We start from the raw sequence: 17808 nt of genomic DNA, 5'->3' as shown, positions 1-17808 counted from the left end.
AGGAGAGAAACAGGAAGGAGTCGAGGGAAATTGGGTGAATGCAAAATAGCATTCGGGATTTTCCTCACAAACTTTACCTACTTTCATTCAAGAAGTGGAATGCACTTTGATTATGAAAAGTCTAAAGTAAAATTTCTGCACAGAAAATCTGAAGAAAAACTAGTCACGAGTGAAAAAAACCTGGAATGTATAATAACTTTTATAAATTCTTGCTTCTTTTTATTAGTTCAAGTTAAAAGTACGCACTTCCGTTTAAAAGTATCGGGACACTCGGTTATTTTTAATTTACAAGTTGTACTTTGATTGCAAAATTACGGGCAGAAATCAAATTCCGATTGTGTGTGATTTTGTCTTTTATAAATATCATAATTATTATACACATATAGTCAGTTGTAACGTAAATCACATCAGAGACCAGGACACACACACACACCGCGGGCAGGATGGTGTCCCTGTCGGCATACTTCGAACCCGATGGACCGACGAGAGAAACACATGGCGACCTTGGCGACAATGTATATTGGCGGAGTACCTGAGGATTCATTTATGGCCTAACGGTCCTTCCACCAAATGTTCCAGAAGCGTAGCAACGGTCACGTACGCCTACAGGGTAGGGGGGATAATGAGAGAACAGATGACCGAAAGTAAAAAGATTGTAAGAGTCTCACTCTCGTACGATCACGGCTAGAGTTCGGAAGTGTCTTATACTTGTATAAACCAAGTGAAAATAAAGTCTTCTTCTTCCTTATAAAATTTCTCTTTATTTTTACGTGACACAGTCAGTGAAAACCACCACTTGAAATAATTCGTTACCCAGTGAATTTATCAGAATACGTTTCAAGTGAAATTTATTTTGTTAGTTATTATTTATAATATTTGAGGAACTTGGGCAGATGGGTACATGTTGATCTCTTAATGCCTTATATTTCTTGAAACGTTAAGAGGATCTTGAGTCCCTTTAAATTAAATGAAAAATTTTTAAATAGACGATAGAGAAAAAGTTTTACTGTTTTTGGACGTACCTTACGGGAACAGGTTCTGCGAAACTTCTCTGGATGATCTCAGATGATGAAAGTCAAAGACTGGCGAAAACACGACGACGGCAGATGGAAAAAGAGCTTGCCATGCAAGTTGCATCGAAAACGCTAAGATCTCTAATAAATGCATCCTGGTAGGTTACCAACGAAACAATCCACCGCGATTTCTAGATACTCACAGTCAAAGAAGAAATATACAAGTCCAGAAGCAGATATAACACAAGAGTCAAGAACCACCACAACCCATTAGTCAGCCAACTACTAGACACGACGGACCAGATTCGCAGACTAAAAAGAAAATACCCTTTAGATTAAATTCTTAGATCCTACTAGAATCAACAATATAAACTATTATAAACCATGTCATTGTATCGCGCCAAATGAAGTTACTGAAAATTCTCAACGAGAATTGATTGTAAATATTCTAACAAATAAAAAAAAAATGCAAGTTGCAATAATTCCAGCCGTCATTTCCAATTGATTATATGCGACGAGAAAGATTCAAAAGGAAAGAAATGAGTGCCGCATCGATTGACCGAGGTGAGAATTGTGTACGGTGCTTAAATGATCCGCGCTGTCAATAAAACAAAAAGCAGCTTATTTACGACGAATCGTAACGGGATGCGAAAACACAATAACGCGAAACGCAAACGAACGTAATTAAATCGATGGTTGTTGACCTTTTCCAAGTCACGGAACACTTTTCAGATTATAAGAAAGATTTGCGAAATAGCAAAGTCATAAAGCTAACGATATATAAAATATGCATAAACTTTCTATTCAAATTTCTAGATCGTAGATTACATAAATAAGCAGCGAAGAAAAGATGTGAATCAAAGGGAGAAATTATATTCACAAAAACTGTGACTAAATAATCTATATACATATATATCGGAGATGGAAGGACACCGGAGCCTTCCCTTTGGAACTTTGGGAAAACTCCTTAACCCTTTGAGTGCTGACTACTCGCGGCCCATGTCGTCCGTACGGACGGCGCGCGTCTAGCGCTGACGATCGCTATGGACGGAATACTTTTTCGTTGGACTGAACTCTGTTGATTGACTATTCAAAGCGAAAATCGTAATAAGTTATAGTAATTCTTTTGCACGAGATTAAATGATTCAAGAGCGTTATTTTTTAGTTATTTTTAATTATTTATTATAAACATTGAAATTTACAGTTAACTAGAATTTGGCTGATAAACTAGAAAACGATAAACTAGAAAACTAAATTTAGTAAATATAACACAAGTTAATAATTTAGTTGTGTGTGAAAAATTCAGTGCTTGAGAAAACTAAAAAAACCAGATGTAGAGTTTTCTTACAAGTGGCGACCACTTCGACAATAACGAGCCACTCACTATTGGCATTTGTTTACTGCCGTAAGGAATGCATTTATATTTATTTCACACAAACGTAATAGTATTACTTCTGCGTAGGTGTTCGGAAAAATTGAAAAACCCATACATGCGTCCTTAGCCCATGCCGGACACTTACAGAAAACGCATATATATGTCCTCAGTCCACACCGATAGCTTTCGCCGGACACCTATATGCGCCCACAGCACTCAAAGGGTTAATACTGTAATCTAGATTCTACCATAGCCGTAATTAAGCAATTGTCGTCATTCAATCCGATTGTATTTGTTCGAGATTTATGATAATGAAGTTGGGCTCGAGACGACAACCAGTCGCCGCGGTCAAGGGATGAACGTTTTGTCTAACAAAGGCATGGAGTAATTCTATAGCTCTCCTTAAAAGAAATAGTTGTGACGGCACGCGACAGTAAACATTCCAACGGTTTCTGTCCCGTGGCTCGCCACACGCAGACTCTATCCTTTGGGTAAGATGATTGCCAAATGTCAACGCATCTCCACAGTACATGTTCAGCCTGAGGACCCATTGTAAATCTTAAGATTTAGTTAACTAAAGTCCTTCAACAGACAAACAGTCTTTGTTCCAATTACGGGAAGATAGGAGAAATCTATTTTTCTCACGAACGACGCTTCCCGCTAGCAACTTTCCCTCAAGGGCGGCTGGCACCCTTCTCTAACCACCAACATGGAAATTGACCAATTGATAGTAACGTCGATTTCCTTCACTTTCCGAACGAAGGCTTTTCTCCACGAATCCGATGATCTCGTGGCCTTAGACACACCCCATCATAGTTTCCCTCTACAGCGTCACCGTGACGGGGACACACTCTGTCGTACGATATCATCAACGATTGAAGTATCGTTCTTACACGCAGTGATTACTCCACGTTTTAACATCGAGTACAAGACGTTGGCGAAAAGTAAAGTTCGCTATCCCGTTGTCCGCGGATTTGTTATTGAACGTAGGATCATTGTCATTAGCTTCTCGAGTACCTAATTATCACGATTACTTGTCAAATTCTGTAATAATCATACTTGCACTAGTAAAGATGATATCTCCTCTATTGCATAACGACGACGTCTAATCCAAATGAAGATTTGTTTCACGCCCCTAACCCTAATCTTAATGCGAATCCGATATATATATCCCATATTTATAATGCAAAAGTGATCGATCTGTTCGCCAAACAACCAGCCCAAAACGCTGTGTCTTGAAACGTAAAGATTAAAAAATAAATTTCTCTTATGATGTAAGTATATAAATATAAATCGACTGAAATTAAAGACGCGAAATTCGACGTACGAACTGCACATTAAAAATAAACAAACGCGTGTTCCAACGTTTTTCGAAATTCAATCCTTATGGGGTGAGAAAAGTGTATGTCCCTGTCTCAGAAGATAAAAAGATTGACAAATTCATATTTTTATGTTTCAGATATATGAAATTACGATTCTATTCGAAACTAATTAGACGAATCGTTTAACTATATTACGAATATTATGAGAAAGAGTCCTTTGTTTTGATCCTCTTTCTTCTTTACCGAACAGTGTCGAAATCTTGTGGATCTCTACGACGATGTACAGTCTAACATTTATCACAGTCATTTGAAAGCAAAAAAGTTTCCGAAAGTTTAGCAATTCGCAGAGGGATTACACCGTTTTCAAAAAACCATGAAAAATTGTAGAAGTTCTAAAAGTTCTAAAGTTTGAGAGAAGAATAAATTTCTTCGATGGGCAAGTTAATAAGCTATGTTGTTGGAGAAGATATTCTGGATAAAAGCTAAAGTAAAAGTTTTGGACGAAATTTATAACGATTCGAGTGGACTTCCTTCAAAACTGATCAGCTGATCAGCTTCCCAGTTATCCTGGTCGCTGATTTACGAAAACGTGATTCCCAGAGAGATACGTCGAAAGTTCCTAATGAAGATATTTACAGCTGAAAGACCGATCCAAAGACTTTGTTATTCCGAGGCTACGGCAAGCCTTTTTTTTCTTTAAAAAACTTCAGTCGAGTGATTTTTTTTCTATTTGAAAGCTTTTTGCTTCTCTTTCGAGCTAAGACGCTGTGCTTTCAGTGGCCGTCTCTCATTATGCGAATCGACAAATACTTTGCACTGTTATCCAGTCACAAAGCACATCGCTCCTGTTAGTTTTGCTAATGGATAAAAACTTTCGTTGCCGTTGTCGAATATCGTAGCGGCCTGGTAAAGGTCAGTTACGCTTGTTTTTGTATCTCACGAGGGAAGTTTGGCAACTCGAAAATTCGAAAACGCTTGAAACTTTGCGCGAACGTAGTTCGTGCGATGTTAATAGCGAAACAATCTTTTCTCTAGCTGAAAAACGGTCCCAGGGGATGGAAACATTCCCCCAAAGAAATCTTGACGTTCCGTATTATCGCGAATATCTTAGAAACTGTATAAGACAGAAGAAAAAAAAGTTAAATTACAAGTTGTAGAATTTTCTATGGCCTACATCGTGGATGTGAGAAATCTCCGACAAACATTTTTCGCGAAATTTACCCTCTTTTCTCTCGATCCTCTATCAAAACTTAGAACCGCCCATTAAGAACGAGAAAAAGATAACCCGAATATTGCTCTCTGATCCTTGCGTTTTCTTCATTGGCCTCTTACGACTTTCGACTTAAAGGAACACACGGTCTATAAAGATCTATGAGAAAAACTGTAGAAACTGTAAAAACACTGCCAACCTTCTAATTTCCATAATTTCTTAGTATATTGTAGAAATTGATATTTTGATTTTTTTGCTAATTAAGGATGGGTCCATTTAGTTTCCGAGATATTCGCGAAAAACTGCCGGTACTGCAACAGTGTACTCTGCCAAGCGAAAGTAGGAAAATTCAATTGAATAGTAAAATCAAATATCTAAGAGCTATGTATATTTCAGTAATAGCAAAATCAAACGTCTAGAAACTATGTATATTTCAGTAATAGGTAAAATATTCAATTGGGCATTAAAACCAAATATCTGAAGGCTATGTATATTTTAAATAGTATCCATCGAAGTATAGCGTTCATTTCGAATCATGCAGAACCGAGGAGGACAGCAGGAGGATAGAATGACCGTCGAAAACAAACGTTCAGATCCTGTCGTCACATGCTTTAATTCAGAGAAACAAAACATTCGAAGATATTAGAAATTATTGTCTTTTCTATACTTTGCTTCGTGAGAAAAGTTAACCAGATGTCGAATTATTTTTATATATGTAGTATCTTAAATGGGTCTAGAGGAAGGACAAGTAAGGATGTTTTATTTGTTAACAAGGTGATATAGTTTATGTATTTAATAACGATGAATATAATGATAAAGAGTGACAGATTATTCAGTGATAAACAATGTCAACGTGTTCGTTCAGACTCGACGGACCAGATCCGCAGACTAAAAAGAAAATACCCTCTAGATTAAACCCTTAGTTTCTACTAGAACCAACAATATAAAACTATTATAATCCATGTCATTGTATCATGCCAAATTAAGTTACTGAAAATTCTCAACGAGAACTGATTGTAAATATTCTAATAAATAAAAAAAAAGAAAACGTGTTCGTTCGGCTTAGCGGCTTATACACCTGACTTCTCGACGTGTGCTCTTAGAATCTTCAAAAAGGACTGCTTTGACCTTAGATCATTTCTTGGTCTTCTCGGGGAAACGACCCCCACTACGCTCGGATCATACTACCGTTCGCGCCTATGATCACACATATACCGCGTTCTTTTGAAACAACAGACCGAAATCGACGTTTCTGGAAGTCGCTGCTTGGCGGCAACTATGCGCTCGTCGATACATTGTATGTCCCTCGTCGGGCAGACAAGGCGATCCGCCTACGACATCGTAGGACCGCGAGCAACGGCCAGAAACACGACCCATACTAAAGCCTCGCAGCGTAACAAAGCGTACACCTCCCTCTTTTTTTGATACTACATGTATTGTCTACGTTTTATAAATCTCTGCACCTCCGAGTTTCTCGTAAATGTATAAAATTCATCTGTTCGATTATAAATGTTTAAAGTAATTTTATTATCAACAGAAAAGTCATGAATGTGTTGAGTTATGTTTATCAATAGTGGAACAAGGTTGTTGTCTAGCTGATTTACGAGCGGAATATACAAGCGTGTTACGATGATCTATCTATTCAAAGCAAGAAAAGATAGAAACGATCGTTATTTATGCCGAAGCTGAATGGTACATGTTTTTATTTTACATTTTACACGATGCAGCATGATTCAATCTGTCTGCGTTTGCCTCTTGTTTCTTTCGCAACAAAATGATAGGACACGTCGAAGAGAAATAATAATTTAATTCAGAAACAGGTCTTCTATTCGCACGTGAATGATGTGTACATTTGTCTCTTCTTTTTATGACTTCCAGTAGCATTTTACGCACACTGTTTCCTGAATCATTTTACAAAGTCTCTGGAAATTTTCCAGCCTTTCTCAATAGCGATTTCTAATTCTCTCAATAAATGATATATGTAAATAAGTTTACCATGAATATTGATATCGACACGAGTTAGTTGCTCCATACATTCTCGATAATATATACATGAAAATATACAAATGTCAACTACGTTTTCTAGATGAAATCATCCGTTTCTTAATGCATTGGTCGATGAAATCGGCAAAGATGTAAATGTCTGAGGAAACCGTCGAAGATATTTTGTTGGATATTGATGAGGTGGTGCTAAATGTAAGTGCCCAAGAAATACTTGTGTTCAGCAACAAAAACAATCAACAATCAACAATCAACAATCAACAATCAACAATCAACAATCAACAATCAACAATCAACAATCAACAATCAACAATCAACAATCAACAATCAACAATCAACAATCAACAATCAACAATCAACAATCAACAATCAACAATCAACAATCAACAATCAACAATCAACAATCAACAATCAACAATCAACAATCAACAATCAACAATCAACAATCAACAATCAACAATCAACAATCAACAATCAACAATCCGCAATCAACAATCCGCAATCAACAATCAACAATCAACAATCAACAATCAACAATCCGCAATCCGCAATCAACAATCAACAACCAACAATCAACAATCAACAATCAACAGTCAACAGTCAACAGTCAACAGTCAACAATCAACAATCCGCAATCAGCAATCAGCAATCAGCAATCAACAATCAATAATCAACAATCAACAATCACACCTCTCGAATGTGTTTGTTTTGCTGTTATACTAGATCCTTCGCACTTCGAAACGGAATGAATCTTTTGTTCAAAATCAAACAGATTCTTTTCTTTGTTGCCCCTCGATATTCCCACTACGCACGCGTTTGGTAGACGTCCGCGACGGTTGCCGCGTATGCATTCGGTGAAAGAACCGTAGGGATATCGATGGTACATTGGGCATGTCGGCCTTACGCTTTGATGGTATAGCGCTTTGTGTCGCGAAGTCGTCGGAAAGTTCCGTCGTCGAATGCCGCCACACTGAAAACGGCAACGATCTTTCCAAATTATCTGTGACAGACGTCTCGGAGGAGGAAAGCGAACAAAAGGGACCAAGAATCAGTTGATTCTTCGTACCTATTTCGTTTTCGTCCGAATCAGACATTTCTTCCTCAAAATCAGGTACTCGTTCTGTCACATGGAAGTCATCCCGGCCCAACGTACCGAAAATACCTTTTATCGGCTATTACGGATTTTCGACATTCATATCCTCCGCTGAACCGCTAGATTATTTCTTTTTACTGGCCAACGACAAGCTGCTCCATTTAGTTTTACAAGAAACGAACATCGAAGGATACAGAATGTCACAATCTGCGATTTCCAAGATTAGAATAAGATTTTTTAAAGAAGTTACGAGAGCAGACCTAGAGATTTTCCTAAAGATAATATTTCTAGCTGCAAACATTCGGGCGCGGTCCTTTGTTCATTATTGGGAGAGAAATAATTTGTATCCCAATTTCCCAATTTTTCGCAACGCCGTGCCAAGGGACAGGTTCCTCGACGTATCGAGTGCTCTGCAATTTTCAAGAGTCTCGGGACTAGGCTGAAACCGCCCGATCCGTTGCACAGAATCCAACCACTGGTCGACTACTTTCACGAGAACTTCATAGCCCGTGCAAAAATTTATGCTTGGAGTCGATGTGGTTAGGCCCGGCTAAATTATATCCGCAGAACGCCAAGGACGAATCTCACGAATATAAATTGAAATTGTTCGCACTCGCCGAGCCCAATGGAATCGTACTTCGCAATTTGTCTTGTTGGGATTCGCAACGTTCAGCTACGAGCGTAGTACGCACGGAGAAGGTCGTGAGCAGACTGCTGAAGGATATTTTCACACTCGGTTTTCTTTTACAATGTAAACATAACCGTGCCTTTGGTGACGCGATTGTTGTACGACAAAACTTACTCGACGGGTACTCTAAGGTCAGACAGGAAAATTAATCCTCTGGATGTGATCGAGAAAATTGCGAGAAAGGGGAGCACGTCATTCTCTGGAAGACGTATGTTTGCTGAAACAGCTGCAAACGCGAAGAACTGATGGTCTCGTCCGAATACAGAGAGGATCTCGTCAGGGTAAAAACTAGATCTGGTGGTAAAGTGAAAAAGCCGAAGATTATAGACAAGTATAATCTTTATAGGAACAGAATTGATCACGCGGATCGTTTCGCAGCGTACTACGTATGCGACAGAAAGAAAATCCAATGGTACGTGAAAGCTGGCTTACACACTTTCCACGTTATTATGAACAATGCGTATTTGTTGCATAGGATCTACGCGGGAACGAAGATTATGTAACGTCACCCAAAAGCCAGACATCTGCCGACCTCCGGATATATCGATGACACTTAGTAATGCGATAACGATGAGAATAGACAATAACCGGACTCCCACCCATAAGATATGCGAATCATAATGAAGAGATAAAAACCGCAGTCCTTTAGCCAGTAGGTCAGTCTGTGTTCTACGATTGAATTATAACATTGTCGTATTAATAAAGCATTCGCCTTTTTCTTACAACACCTCGTCATTTATTACGAGACAATTACGTTGCTGCAGTTTAAAAGGGCGGTGGCTGATAAATTGATATATAGAAACAGGCTGCGTTTGGGTGCTCCGCCTAAATCGATGGTGGAAACTGTAGACACATTTGCCAGCAATATCAAGCAAGAAGGGAGAAACGAAGGTATGCAAGAAACGTAGGGCGTGTTCTGCGAGAGGTTTAAGAAACGAGGCAGTGAATTATCGGGCGACGTGCCGGCATAGGCCACGTTGAATACTTGAGTGGATGCTTTGCGGAATATATGACGTATAATATAATACATATGCGAATATTTAGTTTGTAAGTAATTTCTAAACGAAAAGACTTTGTTACTTTTATTTGTCGCTATTTATGAATACGTGAGTATTCATAAACGTTATAAATGAGGTGGTTTATTATACGTGCTGGTTGGATTATTAACCCCTTAGCCTGCAACTACTGACATAGCCCGTAGGACGATGATCAGGCCAAACGTAAATATTACGGGCATAGGTAAATAGTACGTACTACACAAGTCTACATATGAATGGCTCGTACTACATGCGAATGGCTCGAAAGCTGCGCGAGCTTGTTTACGTTTTCGGCTCAAAATTCTCGAACGTAAATCATAGGTTAAGGGGTTAAAGAAACGAGTGAGGAATTCGTAATTGTCAGGTATATTAAAATCACTTTAAGTACAAGTACAGAAATAGTGTAATCGTCGCTCGCTCAAAGCTACTGTTCAATTATACGCTCGCTATTCGACTCGCTATAATGATTCGCTATCGTCACTATCCTAGAGAGAGTCACGTAAACTTGAGGGTTATATGATGAAGACGAGGTTGAGCCGAAACACAACTATTAACTTTGTTTTTTATTAGCAATTTTTCCAAAAATTCTTTCACACCAAACTTAACTTGTCAGGAAAATCAACTCGTTTGGTCCAATCTTGAAAAAGTTATTCAGTTTTAAAGCGTATACGATCTCGTCTGTGATTCGCTGTATAGTACCTTTTGCACAACAATGACTCCGAGGAAGCAAAAGCACGACATCAACCATCGTGTGAAATTGTAATCTAAGATAGCTGCGCTAGAAATAAGATTTCCCTTGTAATTATCCCATTCTATTTGCATTTCAATTGTACCGTGATATCGGAACATCATCTCGTTTGAAGTATCAAATAAATGCAGTCGATTTGCTTCACCTGTAGCATACGTACGAATGAAAACAAGGATAAAAAGTAATAAACAAATTTGCCGTGTACAGTTGAAACTTTTTTATATTGACACACAATTTTATCAGTTTGACAGCATCGTGATCGCCGACTGCTATACACAGATAGAACAGATCCTGACCACGAGTTAGTCAGAATGCAAAAGCCGCGCCAGTTTTCTAAAGCCCGGAGGCTAATTCGAGGATAACAGTTTCCATGGAATGGAAATATTTCTACGTCGATATTCGATAATCGATTTTACCCGCGGGCATCGTTGTCGAGTCTATACGTATAGAAATGGCGAAAATTAAATTTATGGTCTCTTAGACGACATAGCAAACTCTGGCGAAGGCCGATAACGATAACGATTCTCTTAGGTGAGTTTGCAAAAAAGCAGCTTTAACAACGATTTTCATAGGATTTCTTCCAATTGTCTCGTTTAGATTACTGTGGCGACACTCGACTTCGGAAATTTCCAACGGCTTGGCGACACAAAGCGCTTTACCTTAAAGCGCTATGCCGACAAGCCTAATGTGCCATCGATATTCCTACGGCTCTTTCGTCGAATCTTCGGGAGAACGCATACGCGGCAACCGTCGCGGACTTCTAACGAACGCGCGCGATATCGATGGCCAACGAAGAGAAGAATCGGCATGGCTTTTGAATAAAAGAGATTCAGTCTGCCCCGAGCTGCGAAATGCGAAGGATCACGCGAAGCAAACGTAGAGAGACGAGGAGTCGACTCCTGATAGCCAGCGTTAAGCATTATTTGTTATCAAGCGTTGTTGATCGTTAACTGTTGTCAATCGTTGTCTGTTGTTAATTGTTATTTGTTGTCACGTGTCAAAAGTCAATAAACGTTATTGTTAAAAAATCAGGAGTATTTCTTGTGTGCGCAATCACGACCTATACCACCTCATATACAACATAGTGGGGAAAAATGGGTAAGATGAACATCGGATGCCCGAGTGACTTGATAAAAATTAAAGTGTAACTGAAAAAGGAGGAAAAGGAGGGAAAAGTTTAAGGATTCATTTACACATACCAACCCGATAATAGCCTCATCCACTCTCCAGCGAGGTCTCGACTCAATGGAAAAGTGGTTCCATAAATGGGGCTTCAAAATTAACGAAAAAAAATCCACACATGTAACCTTCACGCTGCGAAAACAAACCTGCCCACGGGTCTCCATTAACAATATAACAGTTCCCAACAAGGACACAGTCAGATACCTGGCCATGACTCTGGACAGGAGATTAACCTGGAAACAACATATCCTAGACAAATCTAAACAACTCAGGGACAAACTCAAAAAATTTTATTGGCTCATTGGCCGTCGCTCCAACCTAAGCACGCAGAACAAAATTACGCTCTATAAGACCGTAATAAAACCTGTCTGGACCTACGGAATCCAACTATGGGGAACAGCAAGTAATTCCAACATTGAAATACTCCAACGCTTCCAATCGAAAACGCTAAGATCCCTATTAAATGCACCCTGGTATGTTACCAACGAAACAATCCACCGTGACCTCAAGATACCTACAATCAAAGATAAAATACACAAGTCCAGAAGCAGATATAACGCAAGAGTCAACAACCACCACAACCCATTAGTCACCCAACTACTAGACACGACGGACCAGATCCGCAGACTAAAAAGAAAATACCCTCTAGATTAAACCCTTAGATTCTACTAGAACCAACAATATAAAACTATTATAATCCATGTCATTGTATCACGCCAAATTAAGTTACTGAAAATTCTCAACGAGAATTGATTGTAAATATTCTAATAAATAAAAAAAAAATTTACACATACAAAGTGGAATACGTATCAGGTCCGTAAATATGAAACCGGAATTTGCCTATAGATGGTCCTAGCTGATAATGTAGTTATCACTAAACTGCGTCATTGATGCCAAAAGTCGTTGTTGACATCTCAGAAACATTTTCGACTCAGAACAATACAAGTTTCATACAACAGCATAGTTTGTAATAGCGTTGAACATGTCGAATTTTGTGCCTGGAAACTACGATTTGCGGACAGCATTGATTTTCTGTTACCATTTGAAGAAAACTGCTGCAGAATCGCATCGAATGCTTGTCGAAGCTTACGGTGAGCATGCTCTTGGTAAATCACAGTGCTTTGAGTGGTTTAAAAAATTCAGAAGTGGCAATTTTGACGTGAGGAACGAAGAACGTGGAACGTGGAACGTGATCTATTATGAGCTGTTAAAACCTGGCGAAACCGTTAATATTGAGCGCTAACGACAACAAATGATCGATTTGAATCAAGCTTTGCGTGAAAAACGACCAGAATATCAAAAAAGGTAACACAAAGTAATTTTGCTTCATGATAATGCACCATCGCATACAGCAAAACCGGTCAAGGAAACGATCGAAGCGTTCAGTTGGGAAATACTTTCGCACGCGGCTTGCTCACGGCTTGCTCCGTCCGATTACTATTTATTTGCATCGATGGGACACGCACTTTCCCAGCACTTCACTTCTTACGAAAATGTACGAAAATCATTTTCATACTATAAACGCGTATTTTCTATACAAAAATTCCGGTTTCATATTTACATAGCTGGTAAACGCTCGGAGGAATAAAGGAATAAGGGAATCCACACTGAGGATTTTTTTATGCATTTCTGGGAAATTTCGCGACATAAAAATATTAATTATCTTGAAAATGGTTGCATATTCGAAAGAAGAGAAGATAAAATATAACGAGTTAGATGAGTTGGGTCATTATCGTATTCACGTGTTTGAATTCATTTGCAACAACTTCCCCAAAGTTTATTGGCAAAATGATGAGGATATTTCTTGAATTTTCCAACTTTAGACGATGCCAAAAAATGACCATCTTTTCACCTTTTTGCGAATACGTAACAATTAATGTGACATAGAAGTTTTCAAATTGGGAGGTAACATCTTATTTAAAAAATATCAATACCCTTAACATCCCATAATGTACGAATGTATGACAAAAATCTTGTCAACCATGATACTCTCAATTACTTTTTCCTTTGCTATCTCTTCCCAGTAGTAGAAGCAACAGAATTACTTTAGGTGGTCATGTTAAATGGAACTGGAACGCTTCAAGAGATAGGGAAAGATAAAGCAAGCAGCAATAGAATAGGCAAATATAAAAGGATGCGATAAAGAATAAGACAGGAGGTAGAGTGGAGGGAATCGTAAGAGACTGAAATCTAAAATGGAAGAATGCTAGAAGAATCGAAGGCAAAGTGAGAAAGCAAAGAGGAAAAGTAGGAAAAAAGAAAAGGGGACATAGAACGATATCTGGAACTTATTTCCATTTAAAGTAGACTTTACAAAGTGGCTTGCAATAAACATAGCTGCACGTTTACTATCACAATGTGAACACATGTATCTTCCTGCACACTACTCGATACTGCAGTTCTATACCAATACCAGTTCCTTGTAGACTTCGATATCTACCACGAACAAACAGGAACATAAATATTTGCACAAAAACGCTTCGTCCCTGTATGCATACAGTGAGTGAGAAAAATCTACATATAGTCTTTAAATAAAAAATATTATTAGCAAAAGTGTTAGGTCTAGAAATTCTTTTAACGCATTCAGGCAAGCATTGTTAAAGCGTATAATACAATTTATTCACTTTAACGTTTATTAAGAGAAGAGAAGACTAAAGAAGAAACGTTAAATACACCTGTTGTATCTACACTATCGCTGAAAAGTATGCAGGCATGTGGATATTTTTGACAATATGTACACCGTATACTTTATACATATACTTATTTTACTTGTACGCTTGATTACTTTAATTCATCATTTGCCATAATGCAACGTTTAAGTTGCAATTTTTTTCGATCAATTTATATCATCGAGTTCTGTCCTCTTACTACAGTGACTAGAAAAAGGATTCAGGGATCCTTTTTCGTCGGATCCTTTTCTCACTTAGATTCTAGGATTTTGCGAAATTTAAAAAAATGAAAATATTTTTAGTAACACGACAAATTATTACTATAGAATATTTATTATAATTTTTAATAGATGAAACAAATCTCTGTTTAAATTCTATATTTCCACTTGTATTTGTCAAAATATAAATCCAAATTCCAATAAAAATCCAAGTTCTAATAATCACCATAACTAGATAGAATAATATATCATAGCCCGATTAAATTGAATTTTGAAAGTCGATATGCAATAATATAACTGGCATTCGTAATCGTCAAACCATATAGAACTGTTTAATTTGACGAACTCTTTATATTCAGATTCTCTGGGTATGAACGCTGTGTCGTCTGATCATTACGGGACTCATCAAAATTGTAAGACGACATAATAAATACATAAATGAAACTGAGGTAATGTAATCATACTAAATCCGCAAATACGTAAGTGTGTATATATTTATAGACGTTGTAGATAACATATATTTTATATCGCGTTACATTAATTTTCTATACTGCACGCGTGAGTATATTTGTGTGTGTGATGAACTATTCACTTACGATTTGCGATATATCTAGTTACGTTGGGTACTTCTATTCCTCTCAAATAGTTGTCAGAACTTACCTGAAACAGAAATAAAATATCAAATTGAGTCCTCCTTTTCTATAAATGCATCCATCTATAATATTCATAATCTATCCATCTACGATGATAAAATTATGAGAAGAAATACATATGAAAGAATTGGAAAAGTTTATTATTTATCATCAAGCGGAATTATGTTGTCATATCACGTACTTAAACTCGAAAATAAAGGTTTCCGCAAATGTCTTCAAACTTCGCGAGACTGTAGGGTGCAAGAGTCGAAGAATGGTAGCCAAAAAAGAAAACTAAACAAATTTTTCCCCCTAAGATAACAAAATGGAGAAAATAGGATTCAATCGTGTCACTTGACTAAAAGAAAAAAAAGTTTGCGATTCAAATAGTGAATTAACGCACAACATTATTCTTTGATGGATTAAAAATTAGATGCATACACATTCGGTGCATTGCCAACATTTTCTCGAAAAAGAAATTATATTTTCAACAAATGTTATCTTTCATTTGTTATTTGACTTTTTAGATAAAATCACGATCGACAGTGATGATGGTTTATTTGTATATTGAAATTTCTAGATTAAAGTAGAATAGCAGAAAACTTTGCTGAGATTGAGGATCGTGGGAAGGATAAAATAATTTCCGGAACATGGGAGTACATGCACGAAGGATTCCAATGCGATGGGAGGAGCCGGCCAAGCGTTCCTAATCGAAATCCGGGACGAGGAAGGACAATTATTGCTGCAGATTAATAATTTCACTATATAGGCGGGCAGCGAAATCGACGCAAATGAGGCTTCTGAGAAACTCTCCTGTCTTCTTTCTTTCCCTTTGTGTATCATAAAATCGATCCATCTTATTGTTTTATTTATCGTCTTATTTCTACAACCGGACACATGAAAAATTGCGCTAAATGTTATAAATCTTCGCTAGAAGGTTGTAAAAAATAATTGTGTTTTCTCTGTAGTTTGCTTTGTATCATATAATGTGTATGAAAATATACAGTCAGTGTAAGAACCATTCGCATGGTACTTAACTCAAACAAAAATATTGTCGAACATCGTCCATTAATAAAATTTTAACAAATAAAAGTGTGTGTGTATCCTTACAAGTCAGAAGTTATACAGAAAAAATAGTGCAAGGCGTACTGAGTAAATTGTTTGAACGTAACGTGATTATGTTCCTTTCAAATGAAAGAAATATTCTCTATGTATATATGTATTGCAATTTAGCAAAGTAAAACTGCAATTTAGCACTTTCCGTAGTATTATAATCCCATAAAAAATTGTTATACTCTAACTTTATCCATTAAAATTGAAAAAAGAATTTTATTTAGGTATTTTACCACTTTATATTTCCTACTTCTACATTTTATGCGTATGTATACATGCGTTGCATATAAATAACATGTATGTGATGTTGTACACACACAGTGCACATACAACAACTATAAAAATATATGTTATATCCATTACCATCAATTTTTTCTTAAATTTGTACAATAATATCAAAGATACAATAGCACGAAACTCAAAAATTTATTTTAAGAGTTGATCCAAACCATCGTTCGTAAAATCTAGTTTAAACAAGAGAATAAATAGCAGTATGAATAGCGACAATCGCGGCCTTGACAGGTTCCAAAATCTGTCATTCGAAATGTGAAATGTTGAATGAAAACTGTAGTTATGAATTTGAATTAGAAATGGAATATCACGCAACCGATGAGCGACATTTGATTGCCGTATTAAAACACATACACGTGAGATATCTCGTCCGAGGCGCATCGCGATTAGTCGGAAGGAGCTGAAACGTTATATCGAAATAAAACCTTCAGCAAAATTTATTCGCGATCGATTACAAGTCAGTTAATAAAGTGCGAAAATTCATATTCACGAACATATTGAAGAGAAAATAATCGAAAAATGCAGAAGTCATATTCTTGTTTCATTTTTTCGCAATAGCAAGCGCAGCCATATCGCGCGAGGATTATAAAGAGGCTATTAACTTCTGTACGAGAGGATTGCAAGAGATCGTCCCATACTGCGAAATGTCTGCATATTTATACTCAATTCGTGCTAAGGCCTTGGGATGCATTGAAATGTACGAAGAGAGTTTAATAGACATCGATAGGGCGATCGAAATTTCTCCCAATACCGAATTAACCAAGCGTTTCAAAGATACAAAGATGGATTTAGAAAAAAAAGCTTCTCGTCCGCATACGAAACAAAATAACAGAAACCACTTTGAGGATATACCATCGCTATCGCACAACGAAAACAAAGATATTCCTGGTATGAGCGATGCTGTTCGCTTGGTTCATAATAAAAAATATGGTGTAAATTTTGAAGCGACGAAACCCATCGGCACTGGAGACGTCATTCTAATCGAGAAACCACAAGTAACGTCTGTTCTTCCACCAGACGTTGCTATTACGAATGTGTGTCACTATTGCCTAAAACGGTACAGCGCATTACTTCCATGTGAACGGTGTAATAGCGCTCTATATTGTTCGAAACAATGCCGTGCACAAGCATCTGAAGAATACCACCGATTCCACTGCAACTCTAAAAACTTTCCAGATGATGTTCAATTTGTAATAAACTTGCTTATGAAGATTAC

The 17808-nt window shown here is 37.4% G+C and overlaps 1 protein-coding gene and 1 long non-coding RNA gene across 4 annotated transcripts in view; one reads left to right on the top strand and one right to left on the bottom strand.

Moving 5' to 3' along the window:
- LOC126923950 (tetraspanin-5) overlaps positions 1-17808 on the bottom strand; it is a 128669-nt gene that overhangs the window by 72600 nt on the left and 38261 nt on the right. The window lies entirely within an intron of this gene.
- Positions 8877-9301, top strand: LOC126924082 (uncharacterized). The gene is made up of 3 exons (XR_007713411.1): positions 8877-8983; positions 9049-9114; positions 9178-9301. It is a non-coding gene; the product is annotated as an uncharacterized LOC126924082 (long non-coding RNA).

The sequence above is a fragment of the Bombus affinis genome, chromosome 2, assembly GCF_024516045.1.
Source record: "Bombus affinis isolate iyBomAffi1 chromosome 2, iyBomAffi1.2, whole genome shotgun sequence".
Classification (NCBI taxonomy): Eukaryota; Metazoa; Arthropoda; class Insecta; order Hymenoptera; family Apidae; genus Bombus; species Bombus affinis.
Note: the sequence above shows the minus strand (reverse complement) of the source record. Positions and strands in the feature narration are given on the sequence as shown.